The 15,547-nt window shown below is 48.2% G+C and overlaps 1 protein-coding gene across 1 annotated transcript in view; it reads left to right on the forward strand.

Annotated features, from left to right (window-relative positions):
- slc2a9l2 (solute carrier family 2 member 9, like 2) overlaps positions 1-15,547 on the forward strand; it is a gene marked incomplete at both ends in the record, with an annotated part of 722,296 nt that overhangs the window by 212,048 nt on the left and 494,701 nt on the right. The gene's annotated exons all lie outside the window — the stretch shown is intronic.

A 15,547-nucleotide genomic window follows, 5' to 3' on the forward strand; every position in this document is an offset into this window, starting at 1 on the left:
TCGGCGTATATTAACGCCTGGGAGTGAGTGGAGTTCCATCTCCCACTCTCTCCAGGTGGGTGCAAGGTGTGCGGGAATGGGGTCGTCCCAGCCCTGGTCCTTGTCCCACAATGCTCGTACAATCATCTTTGCCCTGGTGGTGTATGGTAGTATACATCCTAACGGGTCATATTGTCGGGCGAGTGTTCTGTACACACTCCGTCTGGTGGTCGGTATTGCCGTCGACCTTCCCTGCTCCGTGGTCAGGGGTTTGTGTCTATAGTGGAGCGAATCTGTTTTGAAGCGCCACACTAGTCCTAGTGTCATCTCTTGGGCTTCTCCTGGGATTGTGGCCATCCAGGTCTCGCTGCTCGCTGCCTTGTCCTCGGAGGAGAGGCTGCACAGTACGTGCGGATCGCTGCTGGCCCACTGCCTGAGATCAAAGCCGCCTTTGATCAGAGAGGCGCGGAGTTTATGTAGGAGAGCCTCGGCTTCTTCCTGGGTCGAAACGCTTTGTAGACAGTTATCTACGTAGAGGCTGTTCTTCACACTGTGTCGGACCTCTTCGTCCGCTGCTGGGTCCTCTGCGACATGTCTCTGTAGTGCAAATGTAGCACAGCATGGGCTGCATGTAGTTCCGAAAGGGAGGACTTCCCATTGGTAGATGGCTGGGTGCTCATCTCCTGGCCTCTCTCTCCATAGGAACCGCAACAGGGGCTTGTCCTCCTCTACTAATCTCACCTGCAGGAACTTACTTACTTACTTACGCCTTTTACCCCGTTTGGGGCATAGGCCGTCAACAAGGGTTCTCCAAGCATCCCGATCCTGAGCCAACCTCTCAAGCTGGCCCCAGGTGTGTCCCATCTTCTTGGCATCGTCTTCCAAGTCTCTGCGCCAGGTGTTTCGTGGTCGGCCTCTCTTTCTTTTCCCTTGGGGGTTCCACCTGAGAGATTGTCTTGTGATGCTCAGGGATGGTTTACGGAGTGTATGGCCAATCCATCTCCAACGCCGTTGGAGAATCTCTTTCTCTGCTGGCTGTTGTTGTGTTCGTTGCCACAGGTCTTTATTGCTGATGGTGTTAGGCCAGCGAATCTGGAGGATTCGGCGCAGACAGGTGTTTAGGAAAACTTGTAATTTATTGGTTGTTGTGACAGTGGTCCTCCAGGTCTCAGCGCCATAGAGTAGGACTGACTTCACGTTGGTGTTAAATATCCTGATCTTAGTTGTGATAGAAATGTCTCTTGAGCTCCAGATGTTTTTTAGTTGGAGAAAGGCTCCTCTGGCCTTGCCAATCCTGGCTCTCACATCAGCATCTGTTCCACCTTGCTTGTTAACCATGCTGCCCAGGTAGGTGAAGTTGTCTACCTCTTCCAACGCTTCTCCTTCCAGAATGATGGGTGATGTGTTGTCAGAATTGATTCTCATGACCTTGCTCTTCCCTCTGTGGATGTTAAGCCCAAGCCGAGTAGAGTTGTCAGCGATGGTACTGGTCTTTTCCTGCATCTGCTGCTGGGTGTGAGAGAGAAGGGCCAGGTCATCTGCAAAGTCGAGGTCTTCTAACTGCGTCCATAATGTCCATTGTATGCCATTTCGTTTCTCTGCCGTGGATTGCTTCATGACCCAGTCTATTGCCAGCAGGAACAGAAATGGTGACAACAAACAGCCCTGTCTCACTCCAGTTTTTATCTGGAAGGCGTCGGTGGGTTGACCGCCATGAATTACCCTGCAGGTCATCCCCTCATAGGAGTTCCTGATGATATTTCTGTACTTCTCTGGCACTCCGTAGTGTCTGAGTAGCTTCCAGAGGGTCTCTCTATTTACGCTGTCGAAAGCCTTTTCATAGTCAATGAAATTAATGAATAGGGGTGAATTCCACTCTAATGACTGCTCCAGTATTATCCGCAGTGTTGCAATCTGGTCTGTGCAGGATCTGTTTTTGCGGAAGCCCGCCTGGTGGTCTCGTAGCTGTGGGTCGACTGCGTCCTTCATCCGGTCCAGTAAAATCCTGTTGAATACTTTTCCTGGGATGGAGAGTAATGTGATCCCTCTGTAGTTTGCACATTGGCTCAGATCTCCTTTCTTCGGTATTTTGACGAGGTAGCCCTCCTTCCATTCTGATGGGATGTGTTCTTCTTCCCATATCTTCTTGAAGAGAGGATGGAGCATCTCTTCCATCGTCTCTATATCGGCCTTCAGTGCTTCTGCCGGAATACCGTCGGGTCCTGCAGTCTTGCCGTTCCTCAGCTTCTTGATGGCTTTGCGGATCTCTTCTTTTGTTGGCACGCTGCAGTCTATCAGCAGATCCCTGTCAGCTTGGTGGATGTCTGGTGGGTCCTGTGGTGCTGGTCTGTTTAGCAGTTCCTCAAAATGTTCTACCCATCTTTCCTTTTGTCTTTCCTCTCCGATGATTGGCTGTCCATCTTTGTCCTTAACTGGTCTTTCTGGTTTACTAAACTTTCCTGACAGCTTCTTGGTGGTGTTATATAAGTCTTTCAAATTTCCATGTCTAGCTGCTTCTTCAGCCTCTGCCGCAAGACTCTCTATATAGTCCTTCTTGTCTGCCTTGATGCTTTTCTTAACCCTTTTTGTGGCTTCTTTGTACTGGTTTTGTACTTTGACCTTTTCGGCTCTTGTTCGACTGTTGTTGATTAGTGCCTTCTTCCCTTTCCTCTCCTCTATCTTCCTCAATGACTCTGCTGATATCCACTCCTTGTGGTTGTGTTTCTTCGGGCCCAGTACTTCTTTGCACGTTGTACTTACTGCTTCCTTCACATACTTCCACTTCTTGTCGATGTTTTCCTCCTCTTCTTCAATCAACTCTTGCAGGGCTTGAAACTTGTTCCTAAGTGTGAGTTTGTATTCTTCTAACTTGGTTGGGTCTCTCAGAAGTGCTGTGTTGAATGTTTGTCTCCGATTCTTCTCTCCTGTCCAGTTTTTCTTTAATTTCAGCTTCAGCCGGGCAACCAGGAGGTGGTGGTCTGAGGCAACATCAGCTCCTCTCCTAACACAAACATCTTGAAGGGACCTCCTGAACTTCTTAGTGATGCACACATGGTCTATCTGGTTTTCGGTGTTGAGGTCCGGTGAGATCCAAGTAGCTTTGTGTATCCTTTTGTGGGGGAAAATGCTTCCGCCGATGACCAGGTTGTTAGTGGCGCATAGGTTTGCGAATCTCTCCCCGTTGTCGTTCATCTCTCCTATACCTTGCTTTCCCATTGTCTCCTCGTAGCCTCTGTTGTCACTTCCTACCTTGGCATTGAAGTCTCCCATTATGATGTTGATGTCTCTTTCTGGGTATTTCTGAATGATGTCCTGTAGTCTGCTGTAGTATTCTTCTTTTCTCTCTTCATTGCTGTCATTTGTAGGGGCATAGCACTGGATAATGTTCATGTTTATTTTTGCCTTCATAGTTCTAAAGGAAGCTGCAATGATCCTAGGACCATGTGCTTCCCATCCAATAAGTGCTCTCTGGGCAGCCTTGGACAGCATCAAGGCCACTCCCTGGGTATGGTGTGCATTGTCCTCTTCATGGCCTGAGTACAGTGTCATCTCGCCTGTGGCGAGCCTCTTCTGGCCGGATCCGATCCACCTTGATTCACTGATTCCGAGTATGGCAAGATTGTAATTCCTCATCTCGGCAGCCACCTGCGCAGTCTTTCCGGCTTCATACATGGTCCTTACATTCCATGTTCCGATGGTGGTAATGGCCCTGCTTGAGAGAATGGTGGTCGGCAGGGTAGCTTCCGGATGTTTCCGGCTTTCACTACACTGCGTCATACTTCCTACCTGAGGTCCATCCTCTCTCAGAGCCGGAGATTCTTGGTTTTTCTTTGTTGACGTTTTTGTAGCAATTAGTTTTTTACAGGATGGGGTCGCTGGCCCCAAGCCCAACCTTCCACCATTTCTGGCTTCTGGTGTTTTGGAGTTGGTTTGTTAGTCCCCTCCCCTGGCCTATTGTCTTCCAGGTAATGGATTGCAGCCTCATACCACGTGAGGCCAGACAGGTTTCGGGTTGTGTACAAGCTGTCTCGGCACGTCAAGCCCAACCAACTCCTGCTACTGTGTAACGAAAGCTGCGACCAAACGAGCATTTCATCCCAGCAGCACAAGACCTGCAGGAACATCCCTTTGATATCCCCGCTGATAGCCACCTTGTCCTGGCGGAAGCGGAGTAGTACGCCTAGTAGGGAGGGGCCGAGTGTAGGACCGGGCAATAGCTCTTTATTCAGATTTTGGGATCCGATCTGGTAGCTGCAGTTAAACACGATGCGGTCTTTGCCGTTGTGATGAACCTTGTGGTGGGGCACGTACCACGATTCAGTCGTCTGGTCGGCCTCTTTAATGTCAATCTTTGTGACGTGTCCCGCTGTGATGAGCTTCTCAATCTCAGCGCGGTATACACTTTCTTGGGCGGGGTCCTTGGCTAAGCGCCGCTCTGTGTTTAGTAGGTACCGCTCTGTGGCGTCTTTCTTTGCGTGAAAGGTAGGCATCCCTTCCCGCCGCAGGAGTGGCGTGGCGTATCTCAACACGCCGCTGACTGGGACTCTCTTTGTTCCCGTCTCGAGGAGGTTAATGGCGTAGATGTCGTCTTTAGAGCGAATGTCTTTCTTTTCGTTCTTAAAGGGCATTTGTTCTAAGGTCCATAGCCTCTCTACATGCTGCAGGAGTGCGGTGTCTCCCTCTGTGACTCGGGAGTGGAGACAGCTAGTGGCTGTGGTTCGGTTGAGAGATTTGGCGAGTGGGCCTTGGAGAGTCCATCCTAGGCGGGTCTCGACTGCTGCAGGACAGCCTCTGGGTCCGGTATGAACCCGGTCTATCGGGACAATGAGGTCTGCATGGTCGGAGCCTATCAACAGTGTCGGGGTAGCACCGTCTATGAGTGGGATCGGTAGCTTGCGTAGATGTACATATTTCTCCATCAGCTTGGCTACGGGGTATGTGTACCGCGACAGTCCTATTTCTTGGCTGGTGAAAGCGTCTGTAATCCTGTACCGTCGCTCGGGCTGGCCGCTTGCTGCGATAGAGAATGAGACATTCTCGCCCTTTATCGTTTTCAAATCTCTTCTTATTGTCCGAATTGTCATTTGGTTTTCGCTCCCCCGCAGCCCTAGCTGGGCCGCAGCGGACGCGAGCAGAAGGGTCTTCTCTGACCCGTCATCAAGGACGGCGTAAGTGTCCATGACTTTATTCTGGTAGCTCAATGTCACACGGACTACCTTTAAGAGCACTCTGGCTCCGCTGCTGCTGGCGGGGTCGATGTACATGACGCTTGCTTTGCTGCTTGATGGTGCGGGTGGAGGCCGCCGTCTGTTACTGTCGTGGAGTATGTCCAGATGGGCTCCATCGCACCAACTGCACTTTTTCTTTAAGCGGCATTCGGCTGCCATGTGTGATCGCGCACAGCGAAAACAGCGTCTGTTGGACTTTATCCATTGACTCGCTTCCTCCGCATTCATCTTGGGGAATGAGTCACATTGTGACAGCCAGTGTTCTTTCTCACAGTAGGGGCACACTATCTTCCACTTCTCCTTTCTTGAGGGGGTACTGTGGCTCCTACTGCTTGGCACTGACTCCGATTGGTGCATGACAGTCACCGATCTTCTTCCATCATTTAGTCTCCTGGTTCCTTCTCTGGAGCCAGGGGTGCTCCGTCCGAATGTATCTAGCCGTAAGCTGCTGACTTCTCTCGCCAGGAAGTCGGCTAGATCGAGGAGGTTCGGTTCGGGGCCATTAGGGTCTCGGTGGTCTCTCTGCCGCCTAAAGCGCTCCTGTCGGGCGGGCGGTAGCTTCTCCAAGATCCTCTCTACATTTGAGTTGGCGTATAGTTCATGCCTACCCTTTTCCCTCTGCGCTCCCAGCATCCCTACTAGGGACTGCACTCTGATGGACAGGTCGTCCAGTGCTCGATTGTCTGTTGCTGGGGGTAGGCGGTCGATGTGCCTGATCTCCTGGATCACGTAATCCCATATACGTCCATATCTCTGGTCCAACGCTACCAGCGCTGCGGTGTATGGGGTCGTGGAAGTGGCGTAGGCGAGCGCTATGTTGTGCGCGCGGGGTACCTTTAAATGCTTCAGTAGTATCGCGTATTTATGGCGTTCATCAATGACATCCACCAACATTGTCTCCAGACACATGCGGAGCTCCGTATACTGGGCCCGGTTCTCCTGGGTGAAGTCTGGTACCATAGGTGTGCCAATGTATGACGCGGATTGTTGATACATCGGCGAGCGTTGGGGGAGAGGCCTCCTAGGCGAGTCTCCTCCTGCTCCTTGGCGTGGGCTGGTACCGGCTGTGTACCATGGCCCGCTGGTCCAGGTGCTGTTCCTCGGTGCGGGTCGTGCGTCGTGCTCACCCGTGAATAGCGTCGGGGGTCTGTAGCGCAGCTCCGCGGGGGTATAGCCTGGGCTGTACTGGACCTCCTGGTCCGGTAGAGTACTGTGCTGTCGTCGGGCGTGGTTCTCCTCCTCTTCCTCTTCGTCTTCCGTTAGGTCATCCAGGGCTTGTAGTCTCTGATTTAGCCTCTCCGCAGTGTATGCTGCTCCTTCCCGGTGGCTGGGTCTCGCTTGGACCGGTTGGGGAAGGGGGTCTGCGGGGGGTATAAACCTCGTCTGTTGGTCAAGTTCAGGGTCGCTTACTCGGCTAGGGGATGCCGCCCTGGAGTGATGTCTAGACGAGTTCCTGGAGCCTCTGGTGGAGGGAGGGGGTGTTGTCCTTCTGATCAGCTGTTCTATTAGTTGCGCTTGTGCTCTGTCGCGCTCGGCTTCGCGCTTGGTGAGATCCGATTCCCTCTGGGCACCGGTGGCGGCGCGCTGGGCGTCGGCCCGGTCTCTTGCCATATTCTCTTCCATCTGAATGCGTCTTATTTCCAGGCGTATGTGCTCTTCTTCGCTCCGTTGCTGTATCTGCAATCGATCGCGTTCACCCTGGAGTCTATCGCGTTCAGTAGAGGCTTTCAGGCTGACGAGGAATGCCTGCTGTAGTGTCCTCTCTGCCTCGCTGGGAGAAGACGGTTGTATAGGGGAGCCGTCCCTTGGGGTACTCCGTGCGGAGTCTTGGAGCTCTATCTCCACGGTGCTCTCCTCATCTTCTTCCGTGCCGAGTTCTCTCTCGGTAGTGTTGTCTTCCTCCCGGGACTCGTCGGGGACTACTTCTTCGGTATTGGCGGGGTGTAAAGTCATGTCTGGTTCCCCCTGGTCCCCACCGTGAGCTGGGTCAGTTACGTTAGAACCCATAGGAGCCTCTATGGTCGGGGTAGCCTGGTCGTTAGGGTTAGACATAATTTTACTTTCTAGTTTTACCGCGTTTACTGTTGGTAGAAGACTAGGTTGTTGACTGACAGCGTAAGCCTCTAGGTACTGAGGGAGCTGTCGTTTGCGCCGCGGGCGTTGTTGGTTAGGAGGATCGTTTCGTGGAGTGTTCATCATAGGCCATTTTAATATTAATAACACTATATTAATATTACACTGATTACCCTCCGGCTCGAAGGACCAATTGTAACTGAGGGGTACAATTCCCTGACTGTATGGTTAGATATGATACTTACTACCACTACCTCTTGTACTTTAGACTCTGGCCACCCAGTACTAGGTATAAATAATTATGATAAACACTCCCACCTGATGAAATGGATCCAACACAAATGTACCAAGTCGAAAGTCTGCGTTTAATAATAATACATAGCAAAAGGTATGTACAACGATCACTTAATTACATTTATGATTTGAAATAGTATGCACTTTTATGGCAAATGAGTATTCGTAGGTAGATCAATATCGAATGTCCAATCTCTGATTGCGCAGGAAGCAAATATACAACCTGGAATATTTAGGGAACAATAGCAATGATACTTGAATGATTATATAGCTGGATACACTAGGGGAAGGTTCCGACTGCTTGTAAGACAGCTGGAGGGGGGGGGGTAGAGTCTGGCTGTATCCCGTCTGGCCGAGGGTATCCTGGGAGAGCCCACAGTCGTGCGACCCGGTGCCCAGCGATCCTCGATCCACAGATGAAAGCAGTTGGACTCTCTGTGGCCGGCGTCCTCCGGTCCACGATGGAGAGACGTGAGGCGACCTCGTCGTGTAGAGCGTCTTCTCACCTGTCGTCCTCTCCGGGGGGGGGTATTTCCAACACACCGCAGTGTTGGCCTTTATCCATAGAATAATCAAAGTACTCAAAGCATAATCCAAGCCGGGGAAGGCTAGCCGTCGTCGGTAGAATAATCCAATATACAGGTCCACTCGCTCTTTGGCCTGGAGCTCCTCGGGTGCAGCTTCACGTGGGGTCAACCACCCTGGATAAGCGTCCAGCTGATGCCCGAAACGATGGGGGTGCTGATTACTATAGAACTCTTACCGCACGAGGCACTACATATGAATAGACTATTATTAGCTTAATAGAATACGTCCAACTCGACGATATAGTGCCAAATATGACTATTCAAATATTAATATACACGATGTCTCAATGCCGATACTGGGCCGAATTGGCCTTACTGCCCACACGTGGTTCGCGGGAGGCTTTTGCGTCTGTCACTCTGTTGGAGGGTAAGGAACTGGACTAAAAGAAAGCTCTACTTTAATAGCGCAGTATATATACGCACTATGAACAAATAGTACCATTAGTGGTGCGGTAGACATATTCCTACGCGGAACTAGGACATGTTGAGCGGTACGATTGAACCTGGTCTGAGGGGTCAGAACAATCTGTAAAAATCAGGTGACTGCAAGTTCTGCAACTAGTGGATGTCCCTCATCCTTGACATAAATCATTTGATGTATAATAAAAATAAAAGGAAATGCGTTTGTTTTGGCAAAATTCTTCTGCTCTGTGTGACAATTAATAAATGAATGATGATATTAGAGGTGGGCATAGATTAATTTTTTTAATCTAGATTAATCTATCTGCAATCCTGGATTTAATCTAGATTAATCTAGATTAAAATGGCTCAAAAAAAAAAAGAACCTGCCGAAGGCATTCAAAATATGTGTGTTCTACCCAAATAATGACCAGAAGTAAGTCCTTACTTTTTCTTTCCTCCTAATATGTTTCTCAGGCCAGGTGGCCCATTACACCATGAGCCCATCTCCCGTTTCCAAAATGCATTACAGACTGTTTGAAAAAGCTGTTTTGCTATGATAATTGGTAATGAAATATCAAAATAATGTTCAATAAGATGTACTTGTGTTTAATAAGTTGTTTTATTCAGAAGTTAACACAAATAAATAATATTACCAGTACAGTACAGTATCTAGCACTATCAGGAGCAAAACAGAAAGAATCATTTCAAACTTGAATCAACTGCTCCAGTGGAGTTGCTCAGTGGCCAATGGTGTCAACTGTGGTTGTACTGGGCAGCTCCCAGGTGTGAATGGAACTGTGTGAATGTGAAGCAGGGCGTTCCTGAAAAAAAGCATCTGTGCTCAGCGAACCTACCCTGGGTAAATAAAGGTAAAAAAAAAAAAAAAACATTTATTTTTAATTTTTTATTTTTTAGATGAATGCGTTAATTATATTATCGCGCAATACTAGTATAGCGTTAACGCAGCACGTTAACGCCGTTAACGGCCCAGCTCTAGATGATATGCAATTTTAAAACAAAACTAAGGCATTAGTATGAGTTTAAGACGTGAACATGCTCATGTTTGTTGAATAAAAAAATATAATAATAAAATAAAAACGAAAATCACGTGATCGGCCCCCGATCCCGATCACGTGATCGGATCGGGACATCCCTAGGTTTATCTCTTTTTCTGGAGGGGAAACCCTTGCGAGCACGGGGGGAGAACATGCAAACTTCACACAGAAATGCCCGGGAGCTATGTGGCAGGGCCTCAGAACGATGACGGATTACAAAGGCACCTCCCTCAAGCTGAACAGCGAGGTTTGAGGCTGGGAATAAGCCTACAATCCACTGCAATGGAGGGGGGGGGGACACTGCTGATGGAGACTCAGTGTTCAGGTTAACAGAACATGAGGTGAGGAGGACCTTCAAGAAAGTGAATATCAGGAAGGCAGCAGGACTGAACGGTATCCCCGGCCGCGTCCTAAAATTCTGTGCCGACCAACTGGCCTCGGTATTCACTGACATATTTAACCTGTCCTTGGAACAGGCTGTCATCCCCACCTGTCTCAAGAAGTCCACTATTATCCCTATACCCAAAAAATCCAAGCCTGCTTGCCTCAACGACTACCGCCCTGTAGCTCTCACCTCCATAGCCATGAAGTGCTTTGAGAAGCTAGTAAAGGGCTACATCTGCTCCTCCCTCCCCATCAACCTGGACCCCCTGCAATTTGCATACCACCCCAACAGGTCCACGGAGGACGCCATAGCCCATGTGCTGCACACAGCAGCATCACACCTGGACAAGAGGCAGGGGAAATATGTGAGAATGCTGTTCATCGACTACAGCTCAGCATTCAATACCATAGTCCCCTCCAAACTCATAGCCAAGCTCAGGGACCTGGGCTTGAACTATGACTTCTGCCAGTGGGTCTTGGACTTCCTGACGGGCAGACCCCAGGTGGTGACTGTGTGGCACAGCGGAACAACAACACAATCATCAAATTTGCTGACGACAAAGTAGTGGTGGGCCTGATCTCTGCAAACGACGATAGGGCCTACCTGGAGGAGGTCAAGGTTTTAGCGGGATGGTGTCAAGAGAACAGCCTCTCCCTGAACGTCAGCAAAACAAAGGAGATGATTGTGGACTTTAGGAGGTCGGGGGTCAGGGACTACATCCCCCTCAGCATCGACGGGGCACCGGTTGAGAGAGTGAACAGTTTTAAGTACCTCGGAGTCCACATATCCGAGGACTTGACATGGACCTCACACATTGACAGTGTTGTGAAGAAGGCACGGCAACGCCTCTACTTCCTCAGACGCCTAAGGAAGTTCCAAGTCAGTCAGAAGATCCTTTTTTTTTGTATCCACTTTTTCTCCCATTTTCTATATTTTCTCCCATCCTAATTTCGTATCATCCAATTCAACCCTTCCCTGTCACGGACGCTGTTTCTTGCCTCCCACAAGCCGGCTGCAATGTGGACTAAGTCATACATAGCACAAGTCCCCTCCGGTACTTGAGGTAACAGCAGTCGCATCTTTTCACCTGCGCAGCTCGATCTCTCAGTGGCGAGGAGTAACGCGTGGGAGGCTCACGCTGCCCCCGACACTTCCTGATTCTACTGCGCAGGCGCACCAACCGACCTGTAGGAGTCGCTGTCCACAACGCCCGATCCCCACCCATCAGTTTCCCACCCCCTAATACGGCCAATGTGTATTAGTATGAACGACCAGCTAAACTGAAAGCAATGTGGAGCACTGGGCTCGAACAGGCAAGCCCAGCGTCTCCGTCATTTGTGGCGAGCGCCTTGCCCACTACGCCACGTAGCCGCCTGTCAGTCAGAAGATCCTTAAAAACTTCTACTCATGCACAATAGAGAGCATACTGACTGGCAATATCACCTCCTGGTTTGGGAATAGCACCGCACAAGACCGTAGCAGACTACAGAGAGTGGCCCGCTCAGCCGAACGCACAATTGGAGGGGGGCTTCCCACTCTCCAGGGCATTTACAACAAGCGGTGCATGGGCAAGGCTAAGATAATTATCAAAGACTCGAGCCACCCAAACAACTGCCTCTTTGAACTGCTGCGGTCAGGCAAGCGATACAGGAGTCTCATGGCAAGCACAGAAAGACTCAGAAGAAGCTTCTATCCCCAGGCCATCAGGATGCTCAACCAACAATAACACTATGTAACAACCATCAAATGCACTCACAGCACACACATCCACACGCACACACTCACTTTAAACATACAACTCACTGCAGCACCCACTTTAACCACTTTAGTACACCTAAGCACACTTTATATTTATCGGTAAAGAATTTGCACTACAACCCATACCTCATTACACCTTACTGTAAATTATATTGTACCTAAATTGTACCTCATCCCACTTCTGCTTTGCACTGTATAGTATATTGTATGGTAACTCAGTTACTTCTACTCTACATAGAGCATTGTATATATGTATATACTGAACATTTTTGTCTACGTACTTGACTTCTATTTTATACTTGCTATACTTATTTTATTATCTATTTTTGCCTAGCACAGTCTCTGGAGCGAAACAGAAAGAATCATTTTGTATAAAAGTATTCTGTACTTCTGTATGACAACTAATAAAGAAATTTGAAACTTGAAACTTGGGAGATATTCCACCCGGCAACCTGGTCCCCAAGCGGGAATCGAACCCAGGACCTTCTTCCTGTGAGGTGACAGTGTTAACCACCCATTGAAACACAATGAATGAAACACTAAAGAAGGGGGGTGCCCACGTGAGGACCCCAATGAAGCCATGATCCCTACCTCCACTCAAAACAAGGAAATGCAGACTATTAGAAGGGATTGAAAAATCAAGTCCTTTAACTCATTCAGCGCCGGGGATTAGCCTAAGTGTAGTAGCTACCGCCACCGCTGTAAACGATGGGAGTCGCTCACCTTGTTTGCAGGGCTATAACTATTTAAATATTATAGCTATGGATGCAATACTATGGCCCATTTGACATCGAGTATCTATCGTTCAAGATGTGAAAAAGGAATATTTTTTTCATCCATACATTCCCGTTTTATACCGTGGTGAATATAAGTGTGGTTTTAGAGCGGTTTAGGGTAATTCATGAAATGCTGAGTTATAGCCGTATTAGTCAATAAATTCCTGGGAGGCTAGTAATAGGCCGCAACGCATATTATACTTAATCCATTGGCATTTCGTCCCTGTACATGCTACTATTAAAAATTCAAATGCATATGATCAGTATATTATGTTCCATCATGCATGCATGAAAGGGGGGGGGGATAGTTTCTGATGAATTGATTGTCAATAACGGCATTCGTTAGTACAACAGCATACGCTGATCAGGGCGATGGCTATGAAAACAAGGCACAACCAAGCTGAAATTGACGTTAAATTGCTCTTACCTGTGGCCGATGAGATTCCAAAAAGAATATTCCAATTATTTGATTGCCATCTGCTAGATCGTATGTCCATTTGGGCCACGACATAACCCCCCACAGCATAATGAATCGGGCATCCCGAAAACTATTCAATGCGATGGGATGAAGCTCTTGATCCACGTTACTAGAAATGTCCGCCCGGAGGAATTTCAATGACACACAGAGAGGGGGGTGCAACATCGGCCGCATACCACCAGATGGCGGTATTGTACCTTTGCAATCTCAGACTCATTCCCAGGGGCGGACCTAGACCATTTGGCGCCCTAGGCGAGATTCACCACTGCGCCGCCCCAGTTTTTTTTTTTTTTTTTTTTGTAATTTTTTATTTATTTTTTTGGCTTTTTTCTTCATAGTTCTCTAACGTTAGTCTTTCTTTCCTCAACGTTCAATTCTATAACCACTTGACCGATACCCATCAATGCACAGCGCTCTAGCATGTTCTGACTGTGAACACCGAAAGCTGAGGCTCAGACCGACCGACCGTTTTAGATTTTTGGCTCATTTTCCCTTATGTTAGAATTTTTTTAATGTTAAAACAATGGTTGCAGATATATAGGGGGGCGCCAAAACTGCACAGAAAAAAAAACAAAAAAAAATTAAAAAAATATATATATATATTTTTTTTTTTTTTTTTTTGCGCCCCCCTCTGGGTGGCGCTCTAGGCGACCGCCTATATCGCCTGTAGGAAGGTCCGCCCCTGCTCATTCCCTATGGTACCACAGCCTTCCTGGATGATTTATGAATCGAAATAGCAAATAAAATAAATAACGATCAAATAATGAGTATACTCGTCGTTGGTTTCCGTAAAAATTCACTGTGAACATTCATGATCACAATGAAACGTTTCCTCTTGCGCCGCCATCAGGTCAAACCTTCGCTAAAAGGGTTAATGTAAGCGTATCTTACCCTACCCAGAACACATACAGTAACACAATTTGCTGAGAACATTAATTTACATTTACATTTTGTCATTTAGCTGACACTTTTATCCAAAGCGACAACAAGTTTTGTACGACAAGTCATCAGGAAGGGCACAACTCTATCAGCCGAGTAACAATGTGCATCAAGTGTTGAGTGCCACAGTGTAGGTTAGTATTATTAGGACAAGTGCATGACAGTAAGGTTAGTTAGGGTTATTTCTTTTTTCATTATTTCTTTTTTTCATTCACAACCCCTAGGGCAGGGGTCAGCAACCTTTACTATCAAAAGAGCAACATTTTTACCCTCCCACAAAATAAAATTCATCTGGAGCCGCAAAAAAATCACATTGCATGCGTGCACGACAAAGGATAATAGTGATGATCTAGCGTTGATTTCAGGAAGATCCGATAATTAGCCGAAAAATTACAGCGTGTTTATCGGATTACACAAAAACGCTGTTTTCGTGTCTTTTCCCTAGAATTGCTCAGAAGCGGCCGGACTATGTTCATATTCAAAACGGTATACAACGGAAATGTACGGATGAAAAAATTATCCGTTTTTTGCACGTTGACCAGAAGCAGCTCAATGAGACTCGACGGCGTTATTAGACCCATAGCTATACTATAAAATATAGGTTTAGGTCTACAAAGTACAACTACGTTTACATGGGGTTAATGGACGGCAAGGCCAGGTCACTTCCCGGAAGGGGCGTGGCACTCAATGTGTTAACACATCGGGTGCCGGACCCGACTATTGTCGGGTTAACTCGCCGAACGTACAGCGCCAGACCCGAGTATAGTTGGGTTTTGGTCATTATTTCTTTTATTCGCTATTTCCATTCATAATCCACAGAGGGAGCCTGATGTTATCATTGGGAATGGGTCTCAGATCGCAAACGTCCAATACCGCTGCCTAACGCCTTGCAACCGGTATTGCACATCCTTGGAATCTCTCTGGCTTGGCCTGTACGTCGATCTAAAAAGTCCGGTCTGGGTTTTCAGGCAGGAGTAACGTTTATAACACATGGATTGGGGAGAATCAAGCACCGCCGATTCATGTTCTTTGGTGGAATATGTTGGCAACACGATCGACATCAATACTTGGAATGGCGATCAGATAATTGGAATATTCTTTTTGCAGTACATTCTAGTCAAGGTAAGGGCTATATGGTATCAATCTTGTGTTGATCCGAGCATGCCTTCATTGTGATTAGAAAGTGTTACTGTAACGTTACTCCACAACGTATGCCGTTGGTGACGATCAAACCATAGAACCCCCCCCCCCCCCACCCTTTCTTCTTCTTCTTCTTCTTCTTTCGTGTAACGTCAGAGGTCCAACTCCGTATCTTGTAGCCATGCCCTTAACTCTGGTCCCACATCAAAGAGGCTGGCTTCCGAGGGTGGTCTGTATAGGGGGCAGATGGTCAGGATGTGGTCAACAGTCTGCTCAGGGTCTCCACACTCACATGCAGCGCTGTCTACCAGGCCCCACTTCTTTAATGCTGCTTTAAAGCGACGACCCCAGATCTTAAACGGTTCAGCAGAACCCATTGCCGGCGTGGAAGATCGTCTCCTGTGGCGCCATCTCCTGGATCACAGATGTAGTGGTGGATACGGGTTGGCCCAG

This window comes from Notolepis coatsorum, assembly GCF_963971535.1.
Source record: "Notolepis coatsorum genome assembly, chromosome: 6".
Taxonomy (NCBI): Eukaryota; Metazoa; Chordata; class Actinopteri; order Aulopiformes; family Paralepididae; genus Notolepis; species Notolepis coatsorum.